Consider the following 7,989-nt stretch of genomic DNA (forward strand, 5'->3'; position numbering starts at 1 on the left):
AGTCCCCAAAGTGCCTTCTGTCATGGAAATGTGGGGGGGTTTCCATTTTATGTATTTGTGATCTTGCTGGGTTCACTGGCAGGACTTCTTTTCCAGTGTCTTACTTCTGATTGTGATTTTATGTAGTCCTAGGGTAGACGAAGGAAGGCGCTAATCAAAGTTTCTCTTAGGATTGTTCACTTGGAGAAGGGAAAAAAGCCAATGGTACCTCACCATCCACACTAGAAAAGAGGAAAAGTAGAAAATTCATACACACAACTTGGCGATCCAAAGAGACCTATTAAAATGTAGGGAAGGAGGAAATTGATCAGGGCATTCCTTCCCAATTGATGTCCTCGCCAGCTTATTTGATGGGATAACAGAAGGGTCAAGTGATGAGATATTAATGCATTCAATGAAGTAAAAAGATGTTGCTATGATTTCTTATGCCTTTACAAAATCAAAGATTTCCCTAATGGAATTAGAAGGTGGCTTGCCGTGGATTACATCAACATTGGCCATGCTCGCCCTGGTGGGCTTTAAAACGATGATTTCCCAGTTCTAGAGACAGTTGAGGCAGGAGAACTTTGTAAAGCGTGAGCTTGGCAAGAAAGAGGAGAGTCGGCTATGGAGGAAGAACCCAGCTCTAAAGAGAGGATTGCTCCTTGTCTTTTCCCTTCCGCCTCTGCCAGAGGGCAGATGGAGAGGGGATTTCTCTGCTTTGCTACCCCCGTGGGGCTCCCCCTCCCACCCATCGGGCATGAGTAAGTCTCACCATAGAAGACAAAGAAAGCAACAAAGAGAGTTGGGAGGGAGTAAGTAGAGGTACTTCTAGGAAGCGGGACTCTTAGCAGCAGAGAAGAGACTCAGCCATCAATGAAGAAGAGCTAGCCCTATCAGTCAGATGGCACCAGAGGCAGGAGTTGCTTCGTGCATGCGTGTATTCTATGTGCCACGTGGCCAATATATTCCAAGCATGTGCCCTCCCTCCAGTGAGGATCAAAGGCCTTATGGGGGGTGATTATGGATTTTGTCCTTGAAGATTGGGCACAGGAATGCTAATTTAGATTCTACAGGAGCAGGGAAGTGAACTTGCAGCACACACAAAGGTCCTAATAATAAAAGAATAAAATACAGCAATGTATAAATGCATGTGTGCAGATGCTGTCCTCTGGCCTTGGGGTCCACTCAAGTCCAAGTTGCTGACTGATCAAGAAAGTCAGTCAAAGAGCAGGAAAGTCATTAAAATGAACTGGGGCCAAAGGAGAGGGCACTGGAGGCTGGTGGAGCCAGATTGGCTATTTTCTTCAGCAAATATTTACCTAGTTCCCTCTGGGGCTAATTTGACCCCATTTTCTCCATTGCTCATTTTGGGGAAGGTTTTTTTAAATGAGTTTTTCCTTGACAAAATACTGTATAATGAAGATGTTTCTTTCAGGAAGAGAATAAAAAATATCCCACAAGGAATATTTGTAAAAGAATTAGGGGTATTCACTTCAGATTCAAAAATAAGTTTAAGAGGGGACCTGAGTACTATCTTTTTTATTATTATTATAGCTTTTTATTTACAAGATATAAGCATGGGTAATTTTTCAGCATTGACAATTGCCAAAACTTTTCCCCTCCTTCCCTTACCCCTTCCCCCAGATGGCAGGTTGACCAATACATGTTAAATATGTTAAAGTATAAGTTAAATGTATGTATGTCTCTTAGGATTGTTCACTTGGAGAAGGGAAAAAAACCAATGGTACCTCACCATCCATATTAGAAAAGAGGAAAAGTAGAAAATGTATGTAACATGCAGTTATTTTGCTGCACAAGAAGATTCGGACTTGAAACAGGGCACAATTAGCCTGTGAAGGAAATCAAAAATGCGGGCGGACAAAAACAGAGGGATTGGGAATTCTATGTAGTGGTTCATAGTCATCTCCCAGAGTTCTTTCTCTGGGTGTAGCTGGTTCAGTACATTATTGCTCTATTGGAACTGATTTGGTTCATCTCCTTGTTGGAGAGGGCCACGTCCATCAGAACTGATCATCATATAGTACTGTTGTTGAAGTCTATAATGATCTCCTGGTCCTGCTTATTTCACTCAGCATCAGTTCCTGTCAGTCTCTGCAGGCCTCTCTGAAGTCATCCTGCTGGTCGTTTCTTACAGAACAATAATATTCCATAATATTTATATTCCACAATTTATTCAGCCATTCTCCCATTGATGGGCATCCATTCATTTTCCAGTTTCTAGCCACTACAAAGAGGGCTAACACATACATTCTTGCACATACAGGTCCCTTTCCCTTCTTTAGTATTTCTTTGGGATACAAACCCAGTAGCAACACTGCTGGGTCAAAGGGTATGCACAGTTTGATAACTTTTTGAGCATACTTCCAAATTGCTCTCCAGAATGGCTGAATGTATTCACAATTCCACCAACAATGTATCAGTATCCCAGTTTTCTCACATCCCCTCCAACATTTCACATTATCTTTCCCCCGAGTACTATCTTTAATTACTTTAAAGCTTGTCAAATAGAACGATTAGAATGGGTCTAATTGGCTCCTGGGGGCACCATAAGAAATACTGAATGTAAGTTGTAGAGGAGGTTTTGACTTGCTACAAAGAAAAAATGTAGAACTGTCTAAAAATGGAATGTTTTGCTTTGTGAGGGCTAGGATTAGCAAAGGGGTGGTAGGGGGCTCCCATCACTGGATACCATCAGAGCAAAGGACAGATGGATGACCCCTGTTTAGGGATGTTGTTGATTTTGAGTTAGAAGAGACCTTGAAGTCATCTAGAACAACCACTTCAATAACAGTAAGGAAAATAACACCTCAAATAATTAAATACCTCCCTCCAGGACACACATCTAGCAAATAACAGAAATGCCATTGGACCAGTGATCAAAAACCGCTTATTGGGACCTTTTGATGTGTCTGTCAGGTGCCGTGCTGAACACTGGAGATACACAAAACTATCCCTTTCCTCTGGGAGCTCACATTGTAATGAGGAGGATAATATACGAACAACTCTGACCCTATGAGATCTAAAGGCAGCCCCAGAGGAAGGTACCAACAGTTTGGGGAAGGGAGAGGGGGAGCTGCTCAAGGCCTTCTGCAGAATAGGGGATTTGAACTGAGTTTTGAAGTTATCTGGAGAGAGTAAGATGTAAGGAGTGGGGGACAGCCAGCATAAAGGCAGGGAGAGTATTTTGTGTGAGGAACTGCAAATAAGAAGTCAGTGGCTGGATTGTAGAGTATGGAAGGGGCCATAGAGTGTAAGAAGACTAGAAATGTCAGAAGGGCTCAGATTAGAAAAGGATTTGAATGCCAAACAGGATTTTGTATTTGATCCAGGAGGCAATAGGGAGTTCCTAGAATTTTTTGATGGGGGAAGGGGGTGATATGGCCAGCCCTGCATATTAGGAAAATCTCTTTAGCAGCTCAGTGAAGAATGAATTAGAATGGGCCTAACTTCAGCTATAAGGCCATTGCAATAGTCCTGGCGAGAGAGGTGATAAGGGCCTGAACTCGGATGGAGCTCATGTTATTGGAGAGAAGGAGAGGTCAACCATCAAAGTTCCAAAGATGAGATTGAGAGGCCTTGGTGACAGATTTGATATGTAGGGCAAGAGAGACGGCGAGGAGTTGAAGGTGATATCCAGGTTGTAAGCTTGGGCAATTGGAAGCATCCTTGGTATCCCTGGCTGGTAGCGCTTTGGGGGGAAAGGTCATGAGTTCTGTTTTTTGATATGTTGAGATAACTCCAAAGTCTGGGAGATTCTGTAACCACACTTTTTGGCAAATGATGAGTTAGGACAAGTCAGTTAATGTGCACTCAGATCCGACATCACCCCAATCTAAGACTCCAAAGCCATCAAGCCCTGGACTGTAAGATAACGACAGTTCTTCAAAACCCAACCACCTCTGCACCCTTCAGTCAGGATTGAGGGTCAGAGTTGACTCAGTCTTTGGACCTGGACATAGGCCACACACATGTTTGTCAGCAAGTATGGGGTGGAGAGGTAGGAGATGACTTTGACGGAAAGGTGGGGATCCTCGTCTCTGATGGAGTCAGAATGGGTGAGCACTCACTTGGTGTGACTGCCACAGTGTTCCCAAATGTTTACCTCCAGGCTCCCCAGAGAAAGCCGGTTAGGTAATCACTGGTTGAGTCACTTTTTTTTTTTTCTGGATAAAGTGTTGCCATCTCTTCCAGTGGAGGCCAGAATCTCACATGTAAGAAGAGATGGGAGATGAATTTCTTGATGGCTATCATTTTAGCTCATATCTTGGAGTAGGAATAGGAGGCTAGAACCCAGCTTCAGGATGCTTCCCCTCTACAGAGGGCAAGTTTGGTGTACTTGACTCATCTCAATTAGAGGATACTGGGAAAAAGCAGCCTCTGATATCCTTTGAAATTTCAGCACTTTTGTTCCATCTCTGCCAGAAGCAGTCAGGTCAGGATGATGACTGGTCCTACCAGGATCCAGAACATTTAGATGATTAGAACTGGAAAGCGCCTTACAGTATAGAGGATAGACTGTTAGGTCTCTGACTCGAGTGGCCAGAGTTCTGTACTTGGAATTCTAGGCCCAGAATTTGCAGACTCTGTCACTTACTTCTCATGTGATCTCAGGCAAGCTTTTTAATCCACCTGAGCCTCAGTTTCTTCTTCTGTAAAATGAAGAGCTGGGGCAAGATGAGTAAGGTTCTTTCCAACTTTAGATGCCATGATCTATGCCTTAGGACATGGGACATCACAGCTTAGAACACAGAAAGTCAGAGGTGGAAGGGATCTTAGAATAGGAATGTCAGACACTGAAAGAAGTTAAACTAAGAGACTATCAGAGCTAAAAGGAGCTTGAGAGTCGGAATACCAATGCCAGGGAAGACATTAGAACAAGGAACATCGGAGCTGGGAGCCGGTTTAGGGCAGGGAATGTTAGAATTTGGAGGCACCTGAGAACAGAGAATATGACTTGGAGGGAACATTAGACATGATCTAGTTTGACTCCTTCATTTTGTGGACGGGAAAGCAGCCCAAGGAGTATGTGGCAGAACCATGATGAGGCCCCAGCTCACCTGCTTGGCCAGACCCGAGCTTCTCCCACCATTCCCTTCACATTCTCTCTCTTGTGAAAGGGCATAAGGAAGGCCCAGACTCAGCTGGTGTGAAGCGGGAAGCCCTTCCAGGCGGCTCTGCTGTGGTGCTGTTCCCCTTCTGGATGTGAATTACGGACTCCCCAAGTGGGGCCTCTCTAGTCAGCAGAAGGGCCTCCCTTCTCCACCCCCACTCTGTTCCCTGCCTGGGGGAACAGGAGTAGAAACTTGGGAGATTATCAGGGGCCCCCAGCTCAGGCTGCCTCACCAAAGAATGCACTCAGACCCCTGTGGTGGGGGGGGGAGAGAGCGGGCCTGCTAAGCAAGGCTCTCCAGCCCCGCTCCTGGCCCATGGCCACAGCCAGACTACTGGGTGTAATCAACACCTGCCACTCGGTTCCTCTCCGAGAGGGGGAAAGGGCAGTATTTGGAGCAAGGCGGCTTAGTGCTCAGCGCTGGCAGGGGCCCCATGGGGATTGGAGGCCAGGGTCACTGGAGAGAGATCATACGATCTTGGATTTGGGAGCTCCAAGGGACCCTAGAGATTGTCCATCTTATGGAAAGGAAAGGGGTCAGCCTCCTCCCAGGTGACCAAAGGCACGGACTGAGGAAGGGCCTTGGTATCAACACAAATCCATTCCCTCCACATGCCAATTGAAATGTTTGGTTGTGTCCTGGACCTCTTTGGCAGTCTGAGGAAGCCTAGCACACCGGCTTCTTATAAGGAAACCAATTATATAGACACCTAGTCCCCGGATTTTTTTTTTTTTTTTACAAGTCCCCAGCTCTTCCCCCCTGGAATCTCTCTGCAGATTCCTTAGGAGTCCGTAGACCCGGCTTAAGAACTCTTGTTGTCACTGTTGCCTGTTTGGTTTTTTTCTCAGGAGGCCATACTCTCTTATCCTAAAGGTATGATGACAAGAGCACCTGAAATCCTTTTTCTTTGGGACCCCCCCACAACCACCCTAGGAGGTGAGATGTATAGGTATTATTTGGAAACTGGGAAGACAAAGGGACGGGACGGGACTCGCCTAAGTCGGCATAGCTAGTGAGTGGTATAGTCAAGCTTGAATCCGGACCTCCTGATTTCCATTTCTGGGAATTCTGATCTGGTTTCCCTGAAGATGTTAGCTGTTAAGTTTTTGTTTTTGTTTTTGTTTTTTTTCTCTAGAGGATCAGCAGATTCATTTAGGAGACTCGGAGAGATTGGGGGGCTTCAAATTTGGACTCGGAAGACCTGTTTCAAGATTCTGAATGACCTTCAAGCCCCACAATAACCCTGCTCTGATCCCCATTTTACAGGTGATGAGCCTGAAAGCCAGAGAGGCCCACACAGCCAGGAAGTACCAAAGGCAGAGATTGAATTCACGTCCTCCCCGCCTCCAGGTCTGCCTCGCTTTCTCCAGCAGTGGTTGACCAGTAGTCGATACAGTTCCTCTTCCGCAGTAGGAGCCTGATGAATGGGGAAGGGGGTTGAATTCCCATAAATTCGGCCGCCTCTTTCAATCGTGCCAGCCTGAGGTTTTTCTCGCTCATAAAATCAGGGCACTGGACTAGGTCATCTCCGAGGTCTCTCCGAGCTCTGACATCCAATGAAATCCTTGGAGATTTAGAGCAATAAGTGAATGTCTAAGAAGAATAAATGTGGGCCTTGGGCTAAGTGGCCAGCCCTCGGTGTTCTTTCAGTCGCAGCCACCTCTAGGTGGCCTCCAGTCTACAGGCTCGGTGGGAGGGTCTCGGGGCTTAAAAGGGATTTCAGAGACCATCTTATCTATTTCACAGAGACTGAGACCCAGAGACTTGCTCAGTGTCTCAAAGGTAACACGAGTCAAGCAGGCCCTTTGACTGGGTTTTCCGCTCTTCCCACTATGGCTGCTAGGGAGTGGTGGGATCTACCAGGTCAGGATTCGCCATTCTCCTTTGGCTTGCCCGGGCCTGCTGTACCCTGGGCTCTAGGACAAGATTCTAGAAGGGCTCAGGGCCCCAGGGTGGAGGGGGTGGGGTGGGGAAAGCAGCTGCCCAACTAAGCTTGCAAGGTCCTATAACCCAGTGGGAAGAGCGGCCTTGTCCAGGGTGCTGATGCCCCCTGGTGGCTTGAGGTGTGTGGTTTGCAGCCAACCTGAGTTTCCACACCACTACTGTCCCTGGCTCCTGCTCCCAGGCTCCAGGCCAGCTCCTTAGCCCCTGGAGCCCTCTGCTTCTCGGAAAGGCTCAGCAGCAGTTGGGCACCCTCCCTGCCTCCCTCCCCAACCCTTTTCAGAACCGCCGAGCTCCCCAGATGTGTGGTCAGGGAGATTTCGACAGGCCACAGAGCTCTCCCACAGCCAAATGGAGGAGCAGGCTCAGCAGAGGAGAGGCTGCCATCCAGGGGCCGAAACTCTTGGGGATCTGCCAGCCTATCTCCCCTTCTCTATGTGGAATCAGATATCACCTTTCAAAGGGATGAACAACCGCTCCCGGGATACAATCCAAGTTGGTTCCAGATGGCCCTTAGATATCATTTGATCCAATCACAATACAGAGGAGTACCTGAAATCTGGATGGGGGAAGGACATGGCCAAGGTCACACAGTTGATAAGGAGCGGCCAACTCCAACCCGAGGCTTCTGGCTCCTAAACCGATTCTGGTTCTACCAAGATGATGTCATCTTACTTTGATATATTACAGCTCTTATTTCATTGCCAGAAATCCCACGATGATGAAAATATTCCTGCAACCAAAGAAGCTTCCGAAATCTCCACCGGTGCCATCGTTGCAACCACACCTTGGCATATGCCCTTCTCCTGTTCTAGAGTGCCCGCCTTATTGCCTCTCCAAATTCTATTCACCCTTTGAGAGCCAGCTCAAGGTGCACCCTCTGTGACCACTCTGGCCCATTGCAAGTCGCACTTCAGCCATAGAACAAGAAAGA

Source organism: Sminthopsis crassicaudata, chromosome X (genome assembly GCF_048593235.1).
Source record: "Sminthopsis crassicaudata isolate SCR6 chromosome X, ASM4859323v1, whole genome shotgun sequence".
NCBI lineage: Eukaryota > Metazoa > Chordata > Mammalia > Dasyuromorphia > Dasyuridae > Sminthopsis > Sminthopsis crassicaudata.